Genomic DNA, 13,053 nt, shown 5'->3' with positions numbered 1-13,053 from the left:
GCTGGAAATAAATTATGCTTTGTTAACATAATTTAAGTTGGTACTTGTATATTTGTATATTCTTACACAACAGTATTTGTACATTTTTACATAGCATTGTTCTAATAATCTAATAAATGCCTTTTTTGACCCTTAAATGAGATTTCTATGGTTTAGTGTATCTTTTCTCTCTCTTACAGTAAAGTATCTTGCCTCCAGGGGGGGGCCAGGATCTATGAATCAAGTTCCCCAGCGCCCAACTATTCAATTTACTGAATTGTATTCATTTTTAATTAAACTCTTATTAACTCAGGAACCTAGTTTTCATACTTCTAATTCCATTTACAACATCCTTTTTGCCCATTCATTAGAAGTGTCCTTGTAATTCGGTTCCTGGGATAATTTTTGTCCCAGTTATTACACTGTGTTTAATGGTAAATCCCATCCCACCGAGGTGGATCATTCATAATTCAGGTTCTGTTTTATGTGATTTAAGATGAATTGGGAAGGGATTTTCTAGGTAATGGGTTTCAATTTTTCTGAGAAAGCCAGCACACAGAGGAAGAGATGACAGGGCATTTTTAAAACACTCAAGTCCAGAAGACTACTCCAAAATTTGACGAGACCAACAGTACTTGTGTCAGTGTGTCACCCAAAGGGCAGCAGCTGAAGTGACAGGGCTGGGCTCCTCACAAAGAGACCTGGAAAGAGGGCAAGAGAAGGCAGGGCTACCTGGAACTCAAGACAAGCTGCATGGAAAAAGAACACCCACTGTGCGTGTGGGATGAGCTTCTGCCGTACCACCAAATATACCCACATGGCCCTCATGGTTAAACGATATCAAGACATAAAAAAGGGGCGTGAATTAAAAGAGGTGAAAGAAATAGGTATCTTTTTTCCTGCTATGAAAAACTGTTTCCAGTTCAACAGAGAATTGAAAATAAAAAGAACAAGTGACACTAAGCACAGATCCCCTTTGTTGGTTTACATTGAAAAGACTTGGCTGCAGGAGGGTTTTTGGCATTTCAACTCTCCCAGCTGGAGGAAGAAAAAAAGAGAAGAAATTAGTACTGAGGAAAGAGAAATGCCAAAACCTCTCGGTGAAGACACCAGCCCGAGTTCACTCCAACTGTAGGTGATTAATCACACGCATAAAGCAACATTCTTCCTGGTGGCAGGATTTTAGCTTTGGTGAAAACACTGACAAAATTGCTGCCCATTCCCGTTGCTTCTTCTATCTCCAAAGAAAGAGAAATGTGCCAAATCTGCTGAAGACAGGCAGAGACAGTGAGAAAGAAGCAGCCAGCTGGCTGGAAAAGGGGCAAAAAAGAATGTTCAATTTCAGCATCTCCCCTTCTCCCATTGGACCTGTCTGCCTTGAAGTGGGCAACTCTGTTTGCAACCCCAACCAAAACAGTGAAGCTACTCAGTCTAATATATTTTCTCTCCCTTCAGCTATGCAGAACACGGAACGATTTTACTTATCCTGGGCAAGTCGGAAGAATTTCCCATGGGATTCCTCTCTTTGGACCCCTTTCTGAAAGCTCCTGAGCTTGCAGTGGCAGTTTGGTGTTGCGCTGCAAAGCAAAGGCAGGAGGCCGGCTGCAGGCAGAGAAAGAAAGGCTTTGCTCCACGCCCTGCCGGGCCGTGTCCGGCCAGTCCCCGGAGCCGCCACGCTGTGCCCGCAGCCCCGGCTCTGACGCGCTCGTCCCCGCCGAGTCTGGCCCGTGCCGGGGCCGCGCCGGGTGCGCGCGGGGCCGAGCGCAGCGCCGCCCTCAGGCCACGCGCCGCCAGCGCAGCCAAGGCCGTTGCAGCGCGGCCGTTGCGGCGAACAGTCGGAGACAGGTCGGGACCATGGCGGAGGTGCCGCTGCCCGCGGGGCTCAACGCCAAAAGCTTCCCTGCCAAGCTGTGGCTCCTTGTGAATAGTCCCCGCGTCCTCTCCGTGCGCTGGGACAGCCAAGCCCAGGGGCTGCTCATTGACCGCTCCCTCTTCGAGCGGGAGCTGCTCAGCCCGGGCGGCGACCAGGGGCCAGCCCCGCACACCTTCAGAGCCACTCAGTTCCGCAGCTTCGTGCGCCAGCTCTACCGCTACGGCTTCCGCAAGGTGCCGGGCCGGGCTGGCGCGGCTGCGCCGGGTGATGCCGGGGCGTGGCTCCACTACACAAACCCCTGCTTTCGCCGCGACTGCCCCGAGCTCCTGTGCCGCATCAAGCGCCGGACCGCGGCCAACAGGCCGCCGCCGCCGGTGGGCGGGGACAGGCTCAGGTGCTTCCGGCAGCTCCCGAGGGCGCGGCCGCTGCCGGACGCGCGGGAGAGACGCAGTGGCTTCAAGGCGCTCCCCAAGGAGCGGCCCCCGCTGCCGCCCAGGCCCCTGCCCAGTGGCTTCCTCCTGCTGCACAGGGAGCGGACACTGCCGGACTGGCGGGAGCTGCGCAGGCCCCAGCCCGGCCGCTTCCAGCAGCGCCCCAGGGAGCGGCCGCTGCTCACCCGGCGCCCGCCCTGCGGCTTCCACCTGCTGCACAGGGACCAGCCGGGGCCGGCCCGCTGCGAGGGGCCGAGCCGTTTCCAGGAGCTCTACGGCGAGCGGCCGCTGCCCGCCGAGCGGGAGCTGCTCCGAATCCCGCCCTGCGACTTGCTCGGGCTCCACGGGGAGCGGCCGCTGTTTCTCGGCTGGGAGGGGCCCCCCAGCCACTTCCAGGAGCTCTATGGGGAGCAGCTGCCTCCGGCCGACCGGGAGGTGGTCAGGAGCCAGCCCTGCAGCTTCCAGCAGCTCCACAGGGAGCAGCAGCCCCCAGCCTACAACCCACCAGGTAGGAAAAGAATTCTAGCTTTGCTTTTCCAAAAGGTCATGAAAATTTGGAAGTGTTTTCCCACAATGCTCTGTCATTCTGAGGCAGAAATTGTCAAGCCTGCTAGGAAGGGGGTCCTAGAAGGCGAAAAGATTCTGTGCCTGGTTTTCCTGTGATGTTGCATCCAAGGCAGCAGTAGAACTCTGCATGCCAAAGCCACATTCTGGAGCCTGACCACAAGGTGTTTGGATTCTTGCAGCCACTCCGGGCAATTCATCCTCCAGCGCTCCGCCTGACAGTGCCGGCTGTGCAACAGCATCAACGGCCTCAGCAGGGAGCGCACTTAAGGAAGAGGAATCTCCACCGCTGGATCTTGGCCTAGCTGTGGAGAAGATGATTCGGGAGATCAGGAGATCCCTGTCTGAGAAGTCTCCCTCTGCTCAGGTAACCCCACTGGATGGGAATATAAGGGGCTGGACCGAGAGCTTTTTAATGCTGCTCCGTGGCTCAGAAGCAAAAGCTGCTTCAGTTGAACTTATTGAATTATTATTATGTAGTTATTGAATTATTCTTCATAAAGTAAGGTTTCTAGAAGAAGAGGGATGAAAAAGTTTCCCCCTCTTAGTGAGGATGAGAGGCCTGAGCCTGGGTTGGCCAACTTTGGGTATTCCTTTTCCTGGTAAGAATGCCTCAGCAGGGGCATTTGTGGTGATGCTTTGTAGGTTGTAACAGGCTTTGTTTGATGGGAAAGAAGAGGAGAAGAGCATTTGCAGAATTGCCACCGAAGGCCAAGTATCCCATGCAGGGAGAGGCAAGCGAGAGGTGCCTCTGTTCCAGCAGCAAATGTGGGCTCTGCCACTTTTGGGCTGGAAGGCCAAGGCAAAGCAAGGGCTGGGCTGCAGCTGCAACTGCTGCAGCTGCTGCTGTAGCTGCTGCTGCTGCTGCTGCTGCTGCTGCTGCTGCTGCTGCTGCTGCTGCTTTGTGAGCCCTGCTGTGCGCTGTGTAGGCGCTCCCAGAGCTGTGCATGGGGATGGGCTGGAGCTGCAGCTTTCTGATCCTTTCCTTTGACAGATTCAGTCTTTGGATTAGGAATCCCATTTCTCTAAACTCTTGCTGCTTCCCAGAGTTGCCTGGAGGGTCTGTGTTGGCACAGACCTTTTTGCGGATTATTATGTTTGTTGGCCAAAGAATGTCTCTCTCTCTCTCCTAATGTGCAGACCCAGTGCCTGCAGTACATTTATGCTTGAGGAAGGGTAGAGTCAAGGTGGGGAGTGGGATTTTTTGGATTTACCATTGTCTTATGCTCAGATGGGATGTCTTTTGTCTTCTGTAAATTCACACATAGCAGTGTTCAAACCATTTTATTCCACAATAATAGGAAACACGGCAGGCTCTGAACCATTTGGGATTCTGATTGATGGGCTACTGCAGAAGAGATGCATATTCTGCAACGGGTCTTAGTAAGAATATCTTTCTGTCTGAGGGACATTTGCAGGTGCTTAATCTTGAGCATTTACTTCCTTGGTGGAATAGAAGTACTTGATTGTCTTTTGAGTGGTTTGGTTTTTGGTGTTCTTTGCTACCCTCTAGACTTAGAGATTTTTGCCAGTGGAAATTTTGATTCTGGAAATACCCTAGGTCCATAAATGTTTGCCTGGGTCATACATATGGGGCAGCAGCAGCAGAGGGCTCCAGAAAGCACCACCTCGTGATGGATTGTCTGAGCGCTTGGGTGGGGTGGTGAGACTCCCAGCCAGAAATGTGTGCTCTGTGTGTGGCTTTGCAGCACACAGCCCTGGGCAGTGCTGGGAGCGAGCTCTGCCCTTTACTGACAGCTGTGTTGGCAACAAGGAGAGCCCCTGGCTTTCTGCTGGCTGATTTCTTACAGCTTGTGGGGTAAGCCAGGGTCAGAGCATGAGGGCACATCCCTTCATTTGGTGTCTTCTGGTTTTCTGTGTTCATGTTATGCCTCAGAGGTCATTTTGTAAAAGCCTCTGTTTAGCCTTGGCCATGGAATCCTGAATTGAAAAGATTTATCATGTGAACCGTGTGGGGAGTGTTCCGCCCCCCCCCGCCTCTGCTCCATGTCCTTTGGGAGTGGAGAAGGGTTATTGTAGCCCTGATGTGATTCCAAGAAAATATTGAGTGATCTTTGGGTTTCTTTCTTTCTGCTTTTCTTTCAAGGGGAATATTCATGTTGCCTCTGAATCCTCAGGAGGGGAACTCGTGAATGAGGCTGCAGCAGAGGAAGCTTCATCAGGCACCGAGAACTGCAGTGACAGTTCCCCAGAGCCTGAGGAGCATGGTAAGGAGAGAGCCCACATTGGTTTGAGCCCCATTGGCCCATGGCTGCTTTGAGCCTGTCCCTGGCAGGAAGGGAGATCAGAAGAGTTGAGTTCTTGTCAACAGGGTTGGTGCTTCCTGCTGCCTTTAGTTCGAGTCCTGCACTAGCACAAGCTCCCCAAACCCTGCCCTCCACACTTTTCCAGAGGCTCTGACACTGAGTCCTGTGCTGTGACAAGAGAGCCGGGAATAAGCGTGACCTTGTGGGAGCTGTGTCACCAAGCTGGGTGTCCCAGTTTTGTGCTGAAGTCCATGGATCAATTTTCTTCAGGGTGACAGGGGAGGCCCGGCTGAGCACCTCTTGTAAGAACAGGGGTGAAAAAAAGAGCGAAAAAAGAGGGCAGAAGTCCAAATCGCTGACTGTAGTTCCAGTTTGCTGGTCTCTGTCCTGAGACACAAGAAGAACAAAGAGTGTAGAACATCAGAGGCCAATTAATTGAAAAATGACAAATCCGGTAACAAAGGAGAAGCCTGAGTGACCCCAGATTAGTGAGACTAAGAGGAGAGAGGAAGCCCTTTGGAACCAATCCTTGGCCAAGTTGGTGCAGCCTGCAGGCCTTCTAGGGAGCTCTTTCCCTACCAACTTGTCCTGTCAGAGCTGATGGTCAAGTTGGAGCAGCTATTGCTCACTGTAGAGGGCAGTTTGTAGATCTGACATCATGGGGCTGGTTCATGATTCAGCTCACAGCACCCTTCAGCCTCAGCCACTGCAGCGAGGCCTGAGGTCTTTCTGTCAGCACGGAGAAAAAAAGCAGTTCTGGGCTTCTTTGTGGCGTTTCAGGCTTTCGTGGGTGCCATTTGCACTGTGGAACCGAGACTTTATTGAGATATTTGAATGCTTCACACAGTTTTGGAAACTTGGAAGGATCCCTGTTCTTGAAAGAGCAGGCTTCAAATTCCCAAGGGAGAGTCTGCCTTTCAGACCATCTTCTCCAGTCCCTGATAGGACAATTGCTGCCCAAGGGAAATGGGGCCCCACCCACAGGGGCCAATATTGACTCTGTGTTCCCTTTGCTTCCCAGATGCCATCTGAGGGACGTCTCCTGGAGGGCTGCCCTGCATGGCAGGAAGAGACAGAGGGAGGGCCTGTGACCATCAGGCAGGCAGAATCCCTCTGTTTTACATGTATAGCTTTCTATAGTTCTACTTAGTAATGCTTATAGTTATGTTTATCCATTCTAATGTTGTTTCTATAGATTGAATTATTTTATATATTTATATATAATATAGATTATAACTATATATAAGATCTATATTTATAGATCTGTATAGTTAAGTGTAGATATATATATAGTTATAGACTATACATACATATATATAGTGCTATTTTTTATATATAGTTACATTTATAGTTTTTCCAATTTAAATTTATATATGTCTAGAGTAAAATTAATATACATATATACATATATATAAAGTTCTATTTATAAATGCATATAGTTTTATTTGAAGAGGAATACAGATGTTCAGAGGGACAGATTTCTGTTTGTGTAGCCTTAGGCTGCATTTCAACCTCCTTCCCCCTCAGCTGCCTTTTTCACCTCTTGTTTTTCCCCCTGTGCCCCCTCTGTCCCCTCTTCCTGTGCTGGGTCCGAGCTGGGGCCAGGATGGGCAGAGCAGCAGTTCCGGCGCCGGCTGTCCCTGGAGCGGTGGGAGCTGCCAGTGGCCCCAGGCACTGTCCCCTGAGGAGCTGCTGAAGGACGACGGTGAGACTGAGGGGGCCGAGGAGGCGGTGATGCTGAAGGGACGGTGACCTTGAGCTGCTGGGGGAACTGAGGGCTGTGGGGGAGCAGAGGGCGACGGTGGCACGGAGGTGACAGGGAAGTGGCACAGGCAGAGGGGAGTGCCAGCTCTGAGGGGACAGAACGGGTCAGAAGGGACTGAGCGGGGTGAGAGGACTGCGAGGGGCTGAAGAAACTGAAGGGGGGGCTGGGGGTTTGCCGAGAGGACGGCGGGGCTGAGGGGATGGAGGGGCCAGCAGGGAGCACAGAGGGGTCAGGGACTGCAGCTCTGCCAGGCCTCGGAACCAATTCCAGAGCCTCCGCTTTTACCACAGCTGCCCTGAAGACCTTGAGGCCAGCCAGACACTGACAGGAGCCAGCAGGGAGAAGCTGAAGACCACGAGCAAGAGCAGTGAACAGGGAGCTGCTGCTGCCACCCCGAGAGCCTGGGTGAGGCCACAGGGCCAGTGAGGCCGGGCGGGGCTGAAGGTGGCGTGGGCTTTGGCCGTGGGCGCTGCCGGGCTGGGCAGGAGCGGCCCCTGCCCGTGCTGGGGCTGCTCAGCGCTCCTTGGGCAAGGCAGCTGTGCCGGCAGGGCCCGGGAGCTGTGCCGGGCTGCCGGGGGCTGCGGGACAGTCCCGCCGCGCCTGCGCTCGCCACACGCTGGCTCGCTCGGCCTGCTTGTTCTTCCCAACCCTCCTGGGGAGGCTCTGAGGTTTTCCCTCCCCTGCTGGAAGGGCAGGTGCTGCCAAGGGAAAGGTCCCAATAATGACTCGGTGTTCCCTTTGCCTCCCAGATGTCCCATCTGCTGTCCTTGTCCAGGAGAGCTGGCTGCTCTGCACGGGAGGAAGAGACCAAGGGAGAGGCTTTGAAGATGGGGGGGCTGAGTTCCCTGTCTAAAGATGAATGGACTTACGCATAAAGAGGGATAATTATGTGGATATTTATATATGTATATATGTATATTCCTATTTGTATAGGAATATTTCTGTATATATGTTTTTCTATTTATGGATGTATTCTTTATACATATGTATGGATCTATACACATCCATGTTTATAATTACATATGTGTATATAAGTATACATATATGTTGTTACAGCTGTGTTAAATTCTATTTCCTATGTATACAGCTGTGTGGGTATCTATTTCTGTTGATGCAATTACAGTTCTTTGGCTCTTTAAATAGGTATATTGCTATTTGCATAGGTAGATATGTGCATTTTTATATTTTTATCTGTATATTGGCATTTCTGTGTGGAATTCTATTTATATATGTATCCAGATGCATAGCTGTACATTTGTATTGATGGAGTTGTGTGGACATTTAGCTTGATATTTTTATATTTATAGATAGGTCTGTTTTATATATCTGCTTATATACATTGTATGTAATATTTAATCTATATGTACATCTGTAGATTGTTACAGTTATACACATCCATATGTATTTGTGTACAGCTGTGTATTTAGTTCCATTTAAACATGTATGGAGTAGTAGAGTTGTGATCACTATTTGTACAATGTTATTTAGAGAGGGAAAGCATTATTTCTACATGAGCCATATGTTTTTAGTAATATGTAATAAATTGTTAAACATCTAATTGATTTTTATGTATAGTGAGTTGTTGTAGAGGCTGGAAATAAATTACGCTTTGTTAACATAATTTAAGTTGGTACTTGTATATTTGTATATTCTTACACAACAGTATTTGTACATTTTTACATAGCATTGTTCTAATAATCTAATAAATGCCTTTTTTGACCCTTAAATGAGATTTCTATGGTTTAGTGTATCTTTTCTCTCTCTTACAGTAAAGTATCTTGCCTCCAGGGGGGGGCCAGGATCTATGAATCAAGTTCCCCAGCGCCCAACTATTCAATTTACTGAATTGTATTCATTTTTAATTAAACTCTTATTAACTCAGGAACCTAGTTTTCATACTTCTAATTCCATTTACAACATCCTTTTTGCCCATTCATTAGAAGTGTCCTTGTAATTCGGTTCCTGGGATAATTTTTGTCCCAGTTATTACACTGTGTTTAATGGTAAATCCCATCCCACCGAGGTGGATCATTCATAATTCAGGTTCTGTTTTATGTGATTTAAGATGAATTGGGAAGGGATTTTCTAGGTAATGGGTTTCAATTTTTCTGAGAAAGCCAGCACACAGAGGAAGAGATGACAGGGCATTTTTAAAACACTCAAGTCCAGAAGACTACTCCAAAATTTGACGAGACCAACAGTACTTGTGTCAGTGTGTCACCCAAAGGGCAGCAGCTGAAGTGACAGGGCTGGGCTCCTCACAAAGAGACCTGGAAAGAGGGCAAGAGAAGGCAGGGCTACCTGGAACTCAAGACAAGCTGCATGGAAAAAGAACACCCACTGTGCGTGTGGGATGAGCTTCTGCCGTACCACCAAATATACCCACATGGCCCTCATGGTTAAACGATATCAAGACATAAAAAAGGGGCGTGAATTAAAAGAGGTGAAAGAAATAGGTATCTTTTTTCCTGCTATGAAAAACTGTTTCCAGTTCAACAGAGAATTGAAAATAAAAAGAACAAGTGACACTAAGCACAGATCCCCTTTGTTGGTTTACATTGAAAAGACTTGGCTGCAGGAGGGTTTTTGGCATTTCAACTCTCCCAGCTGGAGGAAGAAAAAAAGAGAAGAAATTAGTACTGAGGAAAGAGAAATGCCAAAACCTCTCGGTGAAGACACCAGCCCGAGTTCACTCCAACTGTAGGTGATTAATCACACGCATAAAGCAACATTCTTCCTGGTGGCAGGATTTTAGCTTTGGTGAAAACACTGACAAAATTGCTGCCCATTCCCGTTGCTTCTTCTATCTCCAAAGAAAGAGAAATGTGCCAAATCTGCTGAAGACAGGCAGAGACAGTGAGAAAGAAGCAGCCAGCTGGCTGGAAAAGGGGCAAAAAAGAATGTTCAATTTCAGCATCTCCCCTTCTCCCATTGGACCTGTCTGCCTTGAAGTGGGCAACTCTGTTTGCAACCCCAACCAAAACAGTGAAGCTACTCAGTCTAATATATTTTCTCTCCCTTCAGCTATGCAGAACACGGAACGATTTTACTTATCCTGGGCAAGTCGGAAGAATTTCCCATGGGATTCCTCTCTTTGGACCCCTTTCTGAAAGCTCCTGAGCTTGCAGTGGCAGTTTGGTGTTGCGCTGCAAAGCAAAGGCAGGAGGCCGGCTGCAGGCAGAGAAAGAAAGGCTTTGCTCCACGCCCTGCCGGGCCGTGTCCGGCCAGTCCCCGGAGCCGCCACGCTGTGCCCGCAGCCCCGGCTCTGACGCGCTCGTCCCCGCCGAGTCTGGCCCGTGCCGGGGCCGCGCCGGGTGCGCGCGGGGCCGAGCGCAGCGCCGCCCTCAGGCCACGCGCCGCCAGCGCAGCCAAGGCCGTTGCAGCGCGGCCGTTGCGGCGAACAGTCGGAGACAGGTCGGGACCATGGCGGAGGTGCCGCTGCCCGCGGGGCTCAACGCCAAAAGCTTCCCTGCCAAGCTGTGGCTCCTTGTGAATAGTCCCCGCGTCCTCTCCGTGCGCTGGGACAGCCAAGCCCAGGGGCTGCTCATTGACCGCTCCCTCTTCGAGCGGGAGCTGCTCAGCCCGGGCGGCGACCAGGGGCCAGCCCCGCACACCTTCAGAGCCACTCAGTTCCGCAGCTTCGTGCGCCAGCTCTACCGCTACGGCTTCCGCAAGGTGCCGGGCCGGGCTGGCGCGGCTGCGCCGGGTGATGCCGGGGCGTGGCTCCACTACACAAACCCCTGCTTTCGCCGCGACTGCCCCGAGCTCCTGTGCCGCATCAAGCGCCGGACCGCGGCCAACAGGCCGCCGCCGCCGGTGGGCGGGGACAGGCTCAGGTGCTTCCGGCAGCTCCCGAGGGCGCGGCCGCTGCCGGACGCGCGGGAGAGACGCAGTGGCTTCAAGGCGCTCCCCAAGGAGCGGCCCCCGCTGCCGCCCAGGCCCCTGCCCAGTGGCTTCCTCCTGCTGCACAGGGAGCGGACACTGCCGGACTGGCGGGAGCTGCGCAGGCCCCAGCCCGGCCGCTTCCAGCAGCGCCCCAGGGAGCGGCCGCTGCTCACCCGGCGCCCGCCCTGCGGCTTCCACCTGCTGCACAGGGACCAGCCGGGGCCGGCCCGCTGCGAGGGGCCGAGCCGTTTCCAGGAGCTCTACGGCGAGCGGCCGCTGCCCGCCGAGCGGGAGCTGCTCCGAATCCCGCCCTGCGACTTGCTCGGGCTCCACGGGGAGCGGCCGCTGTTTCTCGGCTGGGAGGGGCCCCCCAGCCACTTCCAGGAGCTCTATGGGGAGCAGCTGCCTCCGGCCGACCGGGAGGTGGTCAGGAGCCAGCCCTGCAGCTTCCAGCAGCTCCACAGGGAGCAGCAGCCCCCAGCCTACAACCCACCAGGTAGGAAAAGAATTCTAGCTTTGCTTTTCCAAAAGGTCATGAAAATTTGGAAGTGTTTTCCCACAATGCTCTGTCATTCTGAGACAGAAATTGTCAAGCCTGCTAGGAAGGGGGTCCTAGAAGGCGAAAAGATTCTGTGCCTGGTTTTCCTGTGATGTTGCATCCAAGGCAGCAGTAGAACTCTGCATGCCAAAGCCACATTCTGGAGCCTGACCACAAGGTGTTTGGATTCTTGCAGCCACTCCGGGCAATTCATCCTCCAGCGCTCCGCCTGACAGTGCCGGCTGTGCAACAGCATCAACGGCCTCAGCAGGGAGCGCACTTAAGGAAGAGGAATCTCCACCGCTGGATCTTGGCCTAGCTGTGGAGAAGATGATTCGGGAGATCAGGAGATCCCTGTCTGAGAAGTCTCCCTCTGCTCAGGTAACCCCACTGGATGGGAATATAAGGGGCTGGACCGAGAGCTTTTTAATGCTGCTCCGTGGCTCAGAAGCAAAAGCTGCTTCAGTTGAACTTATTGAATTATTATTATGTAGTTATTGAATTATTCTTCATAAAGTAAGGTTTCTAGAAGAAGAGGGATGAAAAAGTTTCCCCCTCTTAGTGAGGATGAGAGGCCTGAGCCTGGGTTGGCCAACTTTGGGTATTCCTTTTCCTGGTAAGAATGCCTCAGCAGGGGCATTTGTGGTGATGCTTTGTAGGTTGTAACAGGCTTTGTTTGATGGGAAAGAAGAGGAGAAGAGCATTTGCAGAATTGCCACCGAAGGCCAAGTATCCCATGCAGGGAGAGGCAAGCGAGAGGTGCCTCTGTTCCAGCAGCAAATGTGGGCTCTGCCACTTTTGGGCTGGAAGGCCAAGGCAAAGCAAGGGCTGGGCTGCAGCTGCAACTGCTGCAGCTGCTGCTGTAGCTGCTGCTGCTGCTGCTGCTGCTGCTGCTGCTGCTGCTGCTGCTGCTGCTTTGTGAGCCCTGCTGTGCGCTGTGTAGGCGCTCCCAGAGCTGTGCATGGGGATGGGCTGGAGCTGCAGCTTTCTGATCCTTTCCTTTGACAGATTCAGTCTTTGGATTAGGAATCCCATTTCTCTAAACTCTTGCTGCTTCCCAGAGTTGCCTGGAGGGTCTGTGTTGGCACAGACCTTTTTGCGGATTATTATGTTTGTTGGCCAAAGAATGTCTCTCTCTCTCTCCTAATGTGCAGACCCAGTGCCTGCAGTACATTTATGCTTGAGGAAGGGTAGAGTCAAGGTGGGGAGTGGGATTTTTTGGATTTACCATTGTCTTATGCTCAGATGGGATGTCTTTTGTCTTCTGTAAATTCACACATAGCAGTGTTCAAACCATTTTATTCCACAATAATAGGAAACACGGCAGGCTCTGAACCATTTGGGATTCTGATTGATGGGCTACTGCAGAAGAGATGCATATTCTGCAACGGGTCTTAGTAAGAATATCTTTCTGTCTGAGGGACATTTGCAGGTGCTTAATCTTGAGCATTTACTTCCTTGGTGGAATAGAAGTACTTGATTGTCTTTTGAGTGGTTTGGTTTTTGGTGTTCTTTGCTACCCTCTAGACTTAGAGATTTTTGCCAGTGGAAATTTTGATTCTGGAAATACCCTAGGTCCATAAATGTTTGCCTGGGTCATACATATGGGGCAGCAGCAGCAGAGGGCTCCAGAAAGCACCACCTCGTGATGGATTGTCTGAGCGCTTGGGTGGGGTGGTGAGACTCCCAGCCAGAAATGTGTGCTCTGTGTGTGGCTTTGCAGCACACAGCCCTGGGCAGTGCTGGGAGCA

At 51.5% G+C, this 13,053-nt stretch overlaps 1 long non-coding RNA gene across 1 annotated transcript; it reads left to right on the top strand.

The window, feature by feature from the left end:
• The first annotated feature begins 6,452 nt into the window (after nucleotides 1–6,452).
• LOC131573235 (uncharacterized) lies at nucleotides 6,453–8,500 on the top strand. The gene is made up of 3 exons (XR_009276159.1): nucleotides 6,453–6,819; nucleotides 7,170–7,284; nucleotides 7,629–8,500. It is a non-coding gene; the product is annotated as an uncharacterized LOC131573235 (long non-coding RNA).
• The last annotated feature ends 4,553 nt before the right edge of the window (nucleotides 8,501–13,053 follow it).

Source organism: Poecile atricapillus, chromosome Z (genome assembly GCF_030490865.1).
Source record: "Poecile atricapillus isolate bPoeAtr1 chromosome Z, bPoeAtr1.hap1, whole genome shotgun sequence".
In the NCBI taxonomy this organism is placed as follows: Eukaryota; Metazoa; Chordata; class Aves; order Passeriformes; family Paridae; genus Poecile; species Poecile atricapillus.
The sequence above is the reverse complement of the archived record's forward strand: the minus strand, read 5'-3'. Positions and strand labels throughout refer to the sequence as shown.